The sequence below is a fragment of the Leiobunum rupestre genome, chromosome 9 (assembly GCF_980474605.1).
Source record: "Leiobunum rupestre chromosome 9, qqLeiRupe1.1.hap1, whole genome shotgun sequence".
Lineage (NCBI taxonomy): Eukaryota > Metazoa > Arthropoda > Arachnida > Opiliones > Sclerosomatidae > Leiobunum > Leiobunum rupestre.
The window spans coordinates 54667240-54681992 of record NC_143392.1 but is presented as its reverse complement, the minus strand read 5'-3'; the positions used below and the strand labels follow the sequence as shown (position 1 = coordinate 54681992).

Genomic DNA, 14753 nt, shown 5'->3' with positions numbered 1-14753 from the left:
CAAAAAAAAGTAACGAATCATTCGAGTTAGATAGATCGGAGTCATCGCAAACCGACTTACCTGGAGAATCGCCCACAGAAAACGTTTTTTCTGTAAAAGGAAAAAACAAAAGTAAAACTAACCTCAATGGTAGTTACTCCAACGCCGTTTTGTCGTCTTCACCGCATCAGTCAAGCGAGGTGGAAAAAGTTCCAACAATGTCAACAAAATCTGGAAAAATGAATGTCCTTGGGTCTCAAGGAAGATCTCCGCACAAACCCAACAAAAGGATGAACCCGCAACAGAGCCATACGCCAGATGCGAAGAAAAGCAAGTAGAACTTTATGGTTTTTATAGACTTTATTTTTACCCTTTTTATGATAAGCTTGAATCTTGGTACTTTAAACGTAAATGGTATGCGCGATTATCAGAAATGCGAAAAAATCGCCGCTCTTTTTGTTAATAGTAATTTGGACATTCTCCTATTACAAGAAACGCATCTCTTAACCTCAGACAATTGGACTACCTTAAGACGACAATTTTTTAGTCAGTATATCTATTTTAGTCAGGGTACAAACCGCTCTTGCGGTGTAGCTCTTATTTTTAAAAATAATTTTCAGTCTTGTATAAAAAGCTTTCGGGCTGACCATGAAGGTCGAGTAATTAGTGTGGATCTTTTGATTGAAGGGTGTCGGATTCGGATTTTAAACATCTACGCATCTTGTATCCCTAAACACAGAAAAATATTTTTTAATAATATGTACATGTTTTTAGATGGAAATTATGATTTTTTAATTATTGGTGGAGATTTTAATTGCGTTCTCGACCCAGGCCTCGACAGGGTGGGCGGTACCTACTACCCCGATCCTAGCGCGGGCACTTTATCGTCGGTTATTTCCAACTTGAATCTTATTGACGCTTGGCGGCGCAGTAACCCCTCTATACCTGGTTTTACCTGGAAAAATGATTTTGTTAAGAGTAGGTTAGATCATATCTTTTTTAGTAACAAGTGTAATTTTAAAGTAAACGATGTACAAATTTTGCCTAATAATTTTAGTGACCATAGTCTTTTACAACTGGGTCTTGTTTTTAACGGGGGGGTTCCTCGGGGGAGGGGAGTTTGGCGTCTTAACGACAAACTCCTCATCCCCGAGGACGAAGCGGACAAAAGTATAGAAAATGAAATTAGGTTGCTTTTGTCAGATATTAAAAATTTTGAAGATTGGGATATTTTTAAATCTAAAATTGGGAAATTTTTTAAACAAAGAGGGAAGGAATCCGCCGCCAGGGAGCGTAAAGCCGCCGTTGTTTATCGTTGGGCATTGGGGCTCATGAGCCAGGCGCCGGAAAAAAATGTCCATTCTTGTGCTACTGAAGAGAAGCTTAAAGCTTTGCTTCAAGAACAATATAAATCTAAGTATGATTTTATGGTTAGCTCTCGCAAAGGGGCGGAAATTTCGGGGGAAGAGCAATTTTCGTCAAACTTTTATTTACAAGCGAAGGGTTCGCGTAAAAAGGTGGCGATGGAGGAAGTCGAGTTCGAGGGCATCCGCCTTAGTGGGTCTGATGCTGTCGAGTCCGCCTTCGTCAAGTACTACTCTGATTTGTACAAAGCTCAGCCGGTGCGTCCCTTTGAATGTCCGCCTGGTCTTCCCCGGTTATCCGCGGAGGCTATGGAGGAAATCGAAGGAGAGGTAACGGAGCTCGAACTCCTCGAAGCGCTCAAAACATTCAAGGCCGGCAAGGCTCCGGGTCCAGACGGTTTAACAGCTACCTTTTATAAAACTTACTGGTTTTTAATCGGGCCCATACTTACCGTTGTTGTAAATAGCTCTCTCAAAGCGGGGCTGCTTCCGGCGTCGATGCAGACAGGGTGTATTACACTTCTCTGCAAAGACCTCAAGTATAAGCACCTTGTTGAGTACTGGCGACCAATTACCCTCCTGAACATAGACAGGAGGCTGGTTGCGAAGGTCCTGGAAGGCCGTCTGGGCAAGGTGGCAGGTCAGTTGATTGCTCTGGGGCAGTCTTGTGGTGTCAAGGGGCGGGTACCCTATCAGAACCTCCTTTTACTCCGTGACTCTATTGAGTATTTAAATTATCGGCGCCAGGCGGGATACCTCCTGTCCACCGATTTTAATAAGGCTTTCGATCGTCTGGACCATAGTTTTATTTTTAATGTTTTAACCAGTATGGGAGTAGGAAAAAATTTTAGAGGTTTTATTCATTCTTTGTATACTCGAAACGAAAGCGTTATTTTACTTAACAATTCACTATCCAGAAAATTCCAGGTGCAGAGGGGGGTTAGGCAAGGTTGCCCACTTTCCCCGATTTTATTTTGTTTATGTGTCGAAACTCTACTTTGCCAAATTCGGATAAGCCCCCTGGTTCGCGGTCTTCCCTGCCCGGGTGCCTCGGTCGATAACTGTTTAAAGTACGCGGCTCATGCCGACGACGTCAATTGCGTCAGCATCGACATAGAATGTATTAAAGTAATTTTAGTAAAAGTTGCAAACTATTGTCATATGTCAGGGAGTTTGTTAAATATGGAAAAATCTAAAATTATACGTCTAGGAAAAGGACATAGTGAACTAAATGTTAAAGATTTACCTTTAAAAATAACGAATGCAAATGTTAAAATACTCGGTATAATTTTTAATAATCAGGGCGTTGACCCTATTAATGAAAAAATATACAAAACTCGCTTTAAAGACACCATTGAATCTTGGACCGATAAACAAATTTCTTTTGTCGGTAAAGCGCAATTATTCCGCCAGGTGGCGCTTCCCAGACTTACCTATCCCGTCCCGTTAGTGACTTTCTCTGGCGGGACTCTGGTAGACCTAGAAAAAATGATGTTCAATTTCGTTTGGATTAAAAAAACTGAACTTGTAAATAGGAAAACTATGTACTTACCCGTGAGTGAAGGAGGTATTAATATGCCCAATATAATAACCGAAATTAAAAGTTTACAATTGTCGCGAACTATTAAATGCCTAACCCAGGAAGAACATTTAGTTAGGATATCGGTTACTTACCACCTATCTACTTCTGCTAAAACTGTTTTCGGAATTCAGTGGGACCACAAAATCTCTCACTCGGCCGATGTTGGCGCTAATTACGTCGACATCAAACAGTCAGCTATCGCTGTAAAAAATAAACTTAAAAAAGACCTAAACATCCTAGATATAAACAATTCCGAAATCTCCGCAAAATTAACCACAAGTTTTACCTCTCGTATTGTGTCAATGAAACCGGAAATAAACTGGAAAACAGCATTTAATAGAACAGGTTCGCGGTCCATTGAAGGGGTTAGACGTGATTTCCTGTTTAAAGTTGTCCATGACGTGCTTCCTGTCAGAGATCTATTATATAATAGAAATATGGCCAAAACTAGGGTTTGCCCCTTCTGTAAAAACAATGAAACGACCGTTCATCTGCTGTACCAGTGCGAGAACGCGAAACTCCTATTGAACAATCTACGAACTTTTTTCAAGATAACGTTTATATCCGTTAAATCTGTCATCTACCACGTCCCGCTTCCGGTTCCCCTATCTTTACTCTACGTGTTTTCGCTAATTTTAACTGAAATTAAATTCCAATTGTGGAAAGCCAGAAACAATAAATTGTTTGAAGGAAAATCCGTTCCTGCCTACGTCCTCCAAGAAAGAGTGCGCAACGAACTCCTAAGACGCGCGAGAGCCGACTTTAGTCGTTTTCCCCGCATCACATTCATGCTCAAATGGTGCGATCCGCAAACCCCTGTTGTGAAAATCCAAAATAATAAGTTAATATTATTATATTAACTGCATCCTTCAATGTCCAACCTGAAAATTAAAAATAATTAATAACAAAATGTAAAAAAGAAATATACTTACCTCGGAATGCCTTTAAAACGTGTATGTTTAAAACGGTTTAAAAAACCTATTGGTACCTGTGCGAAATAATATACTTACCCTATAATTTATAAACTTTAGTCACTATGCAATACGCTTAGTTAATTTCTAGCCAATGTATTTTCTCTGGATTCTCAATTGAATTTTTAAATGTTTTGCTTTTAATCCACAAAATTGAACGTTTGTTAAACTTTTCATTTTTTATCTAAAAAAACTGAAATCCTGTTTATGACACCTTTTACCTCGAGGAATGTTTTTATTATTAATGCTGAAAACAAAACCCTTTTTACATGGTTTTTGACTAGGAAATTGTTTATGATTTTTTGCTTTTGTCATTGTTCGCGCTAATTTAAAATCTTAATAACGCGAACAATGTAACTCTGACAATGTTTATAAATAAACAATCAAAAGTATCTGTTCTTATCAGCTTAATATCTGATACGGGTCCCATCGGGGCCCAAGATATTAAACTTATTTTTGGACGGCGGCGGAGAGGTCGGAGCTTGCTCCACCTCCGCCACGGGTTGGCCTGGTATTGCAGTTCTTCCAGGATCGGCCCACCTCGCTCAATGAATCTAAAATCAAACACCATATATATATATATATATATATATATATATATATATATATATATATATATATATATATATATATATATATATATATATTCCTAACGTCATAAGAGGGAAAGTCGTCATTGGCTAGTAGATCATTTTGAAGATTCGGACGGATTTGTTTTGTAAATTTTACCATAATTGTCGTACGTTACCAACGGTATGATTTTTTAAGTCACTTTCGTTACTAACAGGAGACATGATTAGGAGTTCACAGCCGGCCGCTTTTCGACATTCGCGTTGGCAACACGTCTTCCCCTTTAAAAAAATTACCCCCTCCCAAATCATGGTAACTCCGTTCTCGAAACGGACACCATATAAGTTATTTACATCGAGTTACCTAGCGAGGATTGCGTAACTATCGCTGTAGAAATAGGGGACTGTTAAAAGCGGGATGGTTTGGAAAAAACGAGTTTTTGTGTTGCTGATGCCGGGGCGCGTACTACGCGGCAACCACGGTCAATTCGTAGTGCCATATCTCATGACACTTCTCTACAGCTGTTCTGGTAAGCGTGCAGGAGGAAACTCCGTATGATCATGATCTTACTTTTTCTAATTATCGATTAAGCACGGTTCCATGTTGCCACTTATTAAAAAAAAGACCCAGAGAAAACCGAAGATAAATTATCGCCTTGGCGAACTAGTAAAAAGACTCAAATACCGCGTTAATGGAAAAAAAGAGGGAGAGAGGAAGAGAGCAGCCACCGGCACGCCGTGTTCCCCGGTGGTCTCCCTCCCAAGAAATGACCCCACTCGACGCGGCTTACCGTCGTTGATAGGTCGAGAACCAATGTATTCCACGTGATATTACCGTTGACGGCTGAAAACGCTCGATGGCCGTCGATCTTTTTGTTTGAAATCAAGAAGTTGCCTTCTTTGGTCAGACGTGATGGTTATACACGCTGTCATCTCCAGCCACGAGCAATCTGCTTAAACATAATTATGAAATATATGAATGCTCAATCTCACTCTTTTTCTTTTTCAACCACCAAAGCCCCCTTTGCCGGTTATCGCTTCTCGGCCTTTTGGCTAAGATCAAAGTGTAGTATCTGTTTTCAATAGTGCTATACCGAGATCTTAGTCGGGGGGCGAGAAGTGTTTTTACGCCTGTTAACCGAGTTTGCCTGCTCTCCGCTACGCTGAATCGTCAGTCGCTGCCGTTCCTGTCTCCAGCCCAGTTCCAGTTCCGGCGGTTGTTCCTGTTTTCCTGTTGCCGCTTGCTACAAACCAACAGTTCCTGAGTTCCGGTCTCCGCTTCGGCGGTCACCACCAACGTAGCCATGCCTGCCGTGCAGTCCTTGCCAGCAGCATCGCAGTCCTCCTCTATGTCCTCAAAGAAGGCCACTGCACGTATAAAATTCGACGGTGTCGCCGTAGAAGATTTGGCTCTTGGCCTTTTCGACCACATTGGCCCCAAGTGTATTACGGTCTTCCAAATGATCGGGAAGGCGGAAGTCCAAGTCACGTTTAAAGACTTTATCTGCTACCAGAAAGCGGTGGATACCGGAATAATCATCGGCGAGAAACACCTCAACATCGTGGGCATTGCCGATCCGGTGACTCAAGTCACAGTTAAAAATGCACCTAGCTGGTGGGATCTCTCGTTCCTAAAAGCCAATCTCAAAAGCTATTGTGAAGTGATATCCGAGACGTGGGAGACCTTCCAACAAGGCCCCCTGAAGGATGTCCGAAACGGTAACCGCCGTCTTGAAGTCCGAATCAAGAGTCCAATCCCGAACCTGATGACCATCAGTGGACACCGAATCCAACTCGTTTATCAAGGCGTCCAACGCATGTGTTTTTACTGCCGCAAAGACAGTCATCAGGTTCGGGATTGTCCGAAGAAAAAAAAGAAGGCTGGAACGACTCCAGAGAGCACAATACTTCAAGGCCAGAACCCTGTACACGATGATCCTGAAAACTTGAGGCACTCCGCACCTTCACCAGAAGCAAACGAGGCCGCCAACGATAACCCGGAAAAAATGGACGATAAAGCTTCAGGAACCGGAAGCTTCGAGGAGGGCGAAGATGGCTGGCGCCTCTCTCCGCCAGGGTCTTCCGGCACACCAGAAAAGGCCAACGGCTATTCCAATGCAGTGAAAACAGCATCTCATCAAGAACACAATCCAGAATCCTCTCCGGCGGTGAAAAAACCTGAAAAAACAAAAAGATTTAATTATGCACAAGTTTTTAAATATTGGGAAATGTCCGAGCAGGAACTTGAGGACTTTTGCCGTCGTGCAGAGGCCTTGCCTGCAACGCCTCCACGACTCCTTAAATGGCGCGAAGACGCATTAACCGAGGCACGCGCCTATCTTCAAAAGCACAAGAAACGTTCACCGAGTTCTCCATCTACAAGTCACCCTAAGAAAGGGAAAAAACAAGATCTATGCTAGGACTGTAATTATATTTTAAGTCACTTTTAAGTACCTTGACTTTTTTAATAAGTTGAAGTCTTTTAGTATAAAGGGTTTTTTAACAATCGTTTAATAAATACGTGCAATATCAATGGTGACATTTTATAGCTTGGGTTTTATTTGCTTTTAACTTTACATGTTTTTAATATTCTGGCTTGTCTTAATTTTTAAGACTAATTTTCGCGTTAATTGAAAAGTTCATATAGGTTCTTATGTATGTTAGCTTACCTAAAAAGTTCATGTAAATATTTCTATATACCTGTTAAACCCTAATGTTTAAAAGAAAATTATGCTTTGGTTTACAAAAAAGTAAAAAAGTTAAATAATGAAAAAAAAAAAAAATACTTACCTGTATGCCCCTAAAAAAGTACATACTCACCATTTGAGGTATCTTTACCCGTAAACAATTAACTTGGCGCTTCTGCCTATATAAACAGAAACCTTGAAGGAAATTATTCTTTCTATTTTGTAACTTGTAAATGTATACAGCTTTGTTCGCGCTAATTTAAAAGTTAATAACGCGAACAAATGTATTTTTTTGACTACGAATTTAAATAAACAAATTCAGTATCTGTTCTTATCAGCTTAATATCTGATACGGGTCCCATCGGGGCCCAAGATATTAAACTTATTTTTGGACGGCGGCGGAGAGGTCGGAGCTTGCTCCACCTCCGCCACGGGTTGGCCTGGTATTGCAGTTCTTCCAGGATCGGCCCACCTCGCTCAATGAATCTAAAATCAAACACCATATATATATATATATATATATATATATATATATATATATATATATATATATATATATATATATATATATATATATTCCTAACGTCATAAGAGGGAAAGTCGTCATTGGCTAGTAGATCATTTTGAAGATTCGGACGGATTTGTTTTGTAACTTTTACCATAATTGTCGTACGTTACCAACGGTATGATTTTTTAAGTCACTTTCGTTACTAACAGGAGACATGATTAGGAGTTCACAGCCGGCCGCTTTTCGACATTCGCGTTGGCAACACGTCTTCCCCTTTAAAAAAATTACCCCCTCCCAAATCATGGTAACTCCGTTCTCGAAACGGACACCATATAAGTTATTTACATCGAGTTACCTAGCGAGGATTGCGTAACTATCGCTGTAGAAATAGGGGACTGTTAAAAGCGGGATGGTTTGGAAAAAACGAGTTTTTGTGTTGCTGATGCCGGGGCGCGTACTACGCGGCAACCACGGTCAATTCGTAGTGCCATATCTCATGACACTTCTCTACAGCTGTTCTGGTAAGCGTGCAGGAGGAAACTCCGTATGATCATGATCTTACTTTTTCTAATTATCGATTAAGCACGGTTCCATGTTGCCACTTATTAAAAAAAAGACCCAGAGAAAACCGAAGATAAATTATCGCCTTGGCGAACTAGTTAGAAACAGCGTAAAAGAAAATATTTAAAAATACACAAATTTTATTAAAAAGACTCAAATACCGCGTTAATGGAAAAAAAGAGGGAGAGAGGAAGAGAGCAGCCACCGGCACGCCGTGTTCCCCGGTGGTCTCCCTCCCAAGAAATGACCCCACTCGACGCGGCTTACCGTCGTTGATAGGTCGAGAACCAATGTATTCCACGTGATATTACCGTTGACGGCTGAAAACGCTCGATGGCCGTCGATCTTTTTGTTTGAAATCAAGAAGTTGCCTTCTTTGGTCAGACGTGATGGTTATACACGCTGTCATCTCCAGCCACGAGCAATCTGCTTAAACATAATTATGAAATATATGAATGCTCAATATCACTCTGTTTCTTTTTCAACCACCAAAGCCCCCTTTGCCGGTTATCGCTTCTCGGCCTTTTGGCTAAGATCAAAGTGTAGTATCTGTTTCCAGCTATTTCGCTGAAATCTTGGCCGAAAGGCCGTTAAGCGACGTATACGCTTCTCAGCCTGTTCCTGCGATGCTGACTTACCTGCCGGTATCCTGTAGTTGCTGTTCCTGTTCCTGCTCCTGCTGCTGCCGCTGCTGTGTCCGGTTCCGTTGCTGTTCCTGATTCCGCTGCCGTTCCTGGTCCTGGTCCTGCTGACACTTACCTGTCGCTGCTGTTCCTGGTCTCCACGCTGTATCCTGACTTGGCCGATTCCTGCCATTTTCACTTGACGCTGTTCCTTCCTGGGACTTGACTTCACCCGACGACCCCTCTAAAGCCATCATGGCTGCAGAGGTGAAGAAGCGGACTGCTCGACTGGACGTCGATGCTGGCTACTTGGAAATCGCTCAGACCTTCCTCGGAAAGCTCGGATCCGATTCAATCGAAATGCTTCAACCTGTTGGTAAAGAATCTTACTTACTTACCTTCACAACCCTGGCCTTCCTGAAACAAGCAGTCTCCTACGGAGAATTAACGATCAACAATAAGACCTGTAAAGTCACCAGCGTCGAGGATGACGGCGTCTGGTTGACAATCAAGAATCTGCAACCATGGATACAATGGGATGCCATATTGACAAACTTACGACAGTATGGCGAAATTAAGGCCCATCGCCTAGATGAATATAAAGAACTCAAAGGGATCAAAAATGGAGATAGAGCGGTAAAAATCAGAATTAATAAAACTATACCTAATGTTCTTTATTTTGGCCGCAGTCGAGCCCTGGTTTACTACCCAGGTGTTTCAAAAAAATGCTTCTTTTGTGATCAGGAGGGGCACATTGCCTCTGCCTGCGACGCAAAAAAGAATAACCAGACGACCGAGAAGACAAAACCCCGAACCAACGACGACTTACCCAAAGATCCTGAAATAACCAGAAACTCCACACCTATACTCACCAACGCCACCACTCGAGACGATAACCTGAAAGTAAACCAAGAAAATCAAACAAGTAACTTACCTATACTTACCGCTGCCGATGAATCAAAAAGCTCTGAAGAGAGCTGGACGATGACGTCACCCGAACCATCAAAGAAGAACCCAGATCCTCCAGTCCAAACAAGCCAATACGCCGACGCCTTGAAATCTCCACCACAACCAGATGAACCTGAAAATAAACCCGAAACAACAAGCAACGACCCTGAACAATCCGAATCCGAATCCGACAGCAGCAGCGACGAGACCACTACAGCCACCGGTCCCAGGTGGGATCCAAATACCTGGGAACTGGGGGATAAACAAGATTTTAAGAAACTCACCAAACAAGAACTCCAAATACTGTTAGAACGCATTAAACGAGAACCTCCAAGCCGCACCCCATACATCACCTGGCAAATAGACTATATAAAAAACGACATCACATCCATCCTCCAAAATTATCCTAAACGCCGTAACAGCACGACTCCAATTAAAAAAACGAAAAAAGGCAAATCTCAAAACTAAAATTTTTAAATTTTATACGTTAACCTCGGTTTTAAATCTATGAACTAATTAGTTTTTAACTTTTTACATTTTTGTAACTATATATTGACCTGTTTTTAATTTAAACTAATTTAAAAAAACAGGAAACTATCTGACAGGGTACTGTATTTTTATTGAAAAATAATAAACAAATTCAGTATCTGTTCTTATCAGCTTAATATCTGATACGGGTCCCATCGGGGCCCAAGATATTAAACTTATTTTTGGACGGCGGCGGAGAGGTCGGAGCTTGCTCCACCTCCGCCACGGGTTGGCCTGGTATTGCAGTTCTTCCAGGATCGGCCCACCTCGCTCAATGAATCTAAAATCAAACACCATATATATATATATATATATATATATATATATATATATATATATATATATATTCCTAACGTCATAAGAGGGAAAGTCGTCATTGGCTAGTAGATCATTTTGAAGATTCGGACGGATTTGTTTTGTAAATTTTACCATAATTGTCGTACGTTACCAACGGTATGATTTTTTAAGTCACTTTCGTTACTAACAGGAGACATGATTAGGAGTTCACAGCCGGCCGCTTTTCGACTTTCGCGTTGGCAACACGTCTTCCCCTTTAAAAAAATTACCCCCTCCCAAATCATGGTAACTCCGTTCTCGAAACGGACACCATATAAGTTATTTACATCGAGTTACCTAGTGAGGATTGCGTAACTATCGCTGTAGAAAAAGGGGACTGTTAAAAGCGGGATGGTTTGGAAAAAACGAGTTTTTGTGTTGCTGATGCCGGGGCGCGTACTACGCGGCAACCACGGTCAATTCGTAGTGCCATATCTCATGACACTTCTCTACAGCTGTTCTGGTAAGCGTGCAGGAGGAAACTCCGTATGATCATGATCTTACTTTTTCTAATTATCGATTAAGCACGGTTCCATGTTGCCACTTATTAAAAAAAAGACCCAGAGAAAACCGAAGATAAATTATCGCCTTGGCGAACTAGTTAGAAACAGCGTAAAAGAAAATATTTAAAAATACACAAATTTTATTAAAAAGACTCAAATACCGCGTTAATGGAAAAAAAGAGGGAGAGAGGAAGAGAGCAGCCACCGGCACGCCGTGTTCCCCGGTGGTCTCCCTCCCAAGAAATGACCCCACTCGACGCGGCTTACCGTCGTTGATAGGTCGAGAACCAATGTATTCCACGTGATATTACCGTTGACGGCTGAAAACGCTCGATGGCCGTCGATCTTTTTGTTTGAAATCAAGAAGTTGCCTTCTTTGGTCAGACGTGATGGTTATACACGCTGTCATCTCCAGCCACGAGCAATCTGCTTAAACATAATTATGAAATATATGAATGCTCAATCTCACTCTTTTTCTTTTTCAACCACCAAAGCCCCCTTTGCCGGTTATCGCTTCTCGGCCTTTTGGCTAAGATCAAAGTGTAGTATCTGTTTCCAGCTATTTCGCTAAAATCTTGGCCGAAAGGCCGTCAAGCGAGTTTTCCCAGCTCTCAAGCTGGTTCCTGCGATGCTGTCTTACCTGCCGGTATCCTGACGTCACTGTTCCTGTTCCTGTTGCTGCTCCTGAAGCTGTCGCTGCTGTTTCCGGTTCCGTTGCTGCTCCTGTTCCTGGTCCTGGTTCGGCTGCTACTTACCTGTCGCTGCTAGTTTCTTGTCTCTTCGCCGACGGCTCTCGGGGATCGCCCTCTGGTGGTTCCTGGGTTCGTCTCCCGTTGTCTCTTGACGTCCGCAGTGGTGGAAGCCATGCCCGCTGCTTCGTCCAAGATGCCTGACTTGTCCGCTGCTGATCTGAAAAAGAATACGGCGAGAATTAAGTTTGAAGATGTTCCAGTTGATGATCTGGCTTCGGCCCTTCTCAACCACATCGGCCAGCAATGCATTGACGTTTTCCAGTTAATCGGAAAGTCCGAAGTGCAAATCACGTTCAAGGACGTTGAAAGTTTTCAAAAGGCTGTCGACTCCGGAGTCATTGTCGGAGACCGTCATCTAGATGTCACGAGTATCGTAGACCCTGTCCGCCACATCACTGTTCAAGGAGTTCCAAGTTGGTGGGCCCGGTCAATCCTTAAGACAGCCCTCCGTAACCATTGCGATGTCCAATCGGAGACATGGGAGACCTTCCAGAAGGGGCCTCTAAAGGGTCTCAAGACCGGCACGAGACGCTTGGCCGTAAAGTTTAAGTCCGCCATCCCGAACCTCATGACAATCCAAGGTCAACGCATCCAAATCACGTACGAGGGCGTGCACAGGATGTGCTTCTATTGCCGCAAGGACAGCCACCAGGTGCGTGACTGTCCGAAAAAACGGCGAAAGGCTCTCTCAGCTGGGGAGCCGAATAGGGAGTCACCACCCGAAAGCGACGGACCAAGTGGGGAAGACGCTGATGGCGGTGCTCCGGAGACCAAGGTCGGAGACGAAGTGGGGGAGATCCCGGACCGGCCAAATCTGGAAACTAATGACAATACGGCTCAAGAGCATCACCCATCCGATCCATCCGTCAACAAAATAAGCAGACACTGCACCGATCTTATATGGACTGTTGAGGACGAAAACTTTCTTAAGAAGTTTTTGCCCAATGACTTCGAAAAATACGTAGCGGAACTCAACGCATTTAACGACTTATCATCGGCCAGGAGGCTTTTCCTGATCAAGCGAGCCACAGCCTTAAGAAAGACAACCAACAAAAGGCGCCAGAGTTCCTCTCCGGGGGATAAATCCAGGACTGAAAAGAGGGTTAACGTCGGAAGCAAGACCACGGCCGACGCCGTTAAAGCGAAAACCAGTGCCGAGGTGTACGATGACTACGTAACGTACTGATTTTTAAGAATTTTTTTATATATTTCGCGTTTTTTAGAAATATAGCTTAAATTGTTCGATATGCTTATTGTTTTTAGTTACATTGTAAAAAGTAAAGTCTGAATGAGTTTTAAATTAATTGTACTTACCTGAATTTTACAAAATACCTGTTAAAAAAAAACATAGTTAAACTTACCTTTTGTGACAACTCTGTAAAGAGAAAAATTGTTTTAGTGTTTTTGAAAATTTGACCTGCTTTTTTCCGCGATAATTTAATTTTAATTTAACCGCGGAAAAATGTATTTTTGACAAGAATTTCAAATAAACAAATTCAGTATCTGTTCTTATCCGCGGAGGGAACAGACGCGCGTTTACGGAGCTCCGTCTCCGTAAGTTTATCTCTCGTCTCGCTCGTAGCTGCCTTTTTCAAGGCGGCTACCGTGTTTCGTCTTCCCGGCGCCGGCTGCTAAGCCTAGTTTCGTGTTTTTCTTAGTTCGCGATTGAAATACGGCTTTTTAGAAAGTTATTTAAGTAATCGTATCCCCTTTAGGGGCAGTTTTTTATACTCTATTTGTGTCTGCCACTATGGCAGCGCAAATAAAATCGCGCACTGCGCGGCTAGAAGCAGATTCTGCGACAGAATATGTTGATGTAGCACGAGCCGTCTATAATCAAGCTGGATGCAAAGCCATCGAAACCCTTCAGCCACTTGGAAGTGGGGTTTTCATGATCACGTTTTTGACACAAGTTATTTTTGACAAATTCATGGAGAGTCCGTGCCTTAATATTAAAGGTAAAGATTTTGAATTGCTCGGTCCGGATGGAAATTTCCGCTGGATCACTGTTAGAAATATGCCCGCGTGGATTCAACCCGATGCGGTTACAACTGCGCTGAGAGAATACGGGGAGATCGCTAAACACGATTACGAATTATACGACCCCAAAAAGGATAAAGAACTAGAAGGGGTTCGCAATGGGAATAGGCGTATCCGCATCAGGATGAAAAAGCCCGTGCCAAATATTTGGCGGTTCGGCCGCCAAAACTATTTGATCACGTACGCCGGCGTAGCCCAACAATGCTTTGGCTGCAAAGGCTTAGGCCACAACAAGGCGCAATGCCCGGAGAAAAAGCGGGGAAGCGGCAAAAAAAAGAACGACGCGCAACCGGGGGAGAACGAGGCGCCGTCGGGAGCGACCGAAGCCGAAGCCGAAGAGCGCGGAGAGGAAATCCACGCCGAGAACACATCTATGGTTAACGAGACCGTTAACGCTGAGGATGTGATAGCAGAGGAAAATGTACTTCAAAACGAAGAAGTCAACGTGGAGCCGCCCAAACAAGATGACCCGGCGTTAAACCTTTTCGACGCTATCATGGAAGAGTTCGTGGCTTCTTCGCAGGTCACACCGATCGTCTCGTACAGCAACGCCCTCACGCATTCCTACCAAAAGCAAGTTGTGCCGTCCACACTTCCTGTCTTCAACAAGTTTACACCCCTGAAGCGTCTAAAACAAGTCTCACCGTCCAACGCGAATCAAACGTCGCCTAAGAAAGCGAGAAACCAGAGTGATAGCGATTCGGAAAGTGATGTAAGATTTTAATAGTTTTTCTTAATTGCCTATTTTTTCATTAGTCATTAATAGCTTAATTTTTTTAGTAACCACCCTAATTTTAGACTT

The 14753-nt window shown here is 42.8% G+C and overlaps 2 non-coding genes and 4 pseudogenes across 2 annotated transcripts; all 6 read left to right on the top strand.

Annotated features, from left to right (window-relative positions):
* Positions 1–4260: 4260 nt before the first annotated feature.
* On the top strand, positions 4261–4441 carry LOC149930996 (U2 spliceosomal RNA; annotated as a pseudogene).
* Positions 4442–5498: 1057 nt separating this feature from the next.
* Positions 5499–5639, top strand: LOC149930995 (U2 spliceosomal RNA; annotated as a pseudogene).
* A 1799-nt stretch (positions 5640–7438) lies between these two features.
* Positions 7439–7629, top strand: LOC149930994 (U2 spliceosomal RNA). The gene has a single exon (XR_016476493.1). It is a non-coding gene; the product is annotated as a U2 spliceosomal RNA (small nuclear RNA).
* A 1101-nt stretch (positions 7630–8730) lies between these two features.
* Positions 8731–8874, top strand: LOC149930993 (U2 spliceosomal RNA; annotated as a pseudogene).
* Positions 8875–10400: 1526 nt separating this feature from the next.
* On the top strand, positions 10401–10591 carry LOC149930992 (U2 spliceosomal RNA). The gene has a single exon (XR_016476464.1). It is a non-coding gene; the product is annotated as a U2 spliceosomal RNA (small nuclear RNA).
* A 1077-nt stretch (positions 10592–11668) lies between these two features.
* Positions 11669–11825, top strand: LOC149930991 (U2 spliceosomal RNA; annotated as a pseudogene).
* Positions 11826–14753: the final 2928 nt, after the last annotated feature.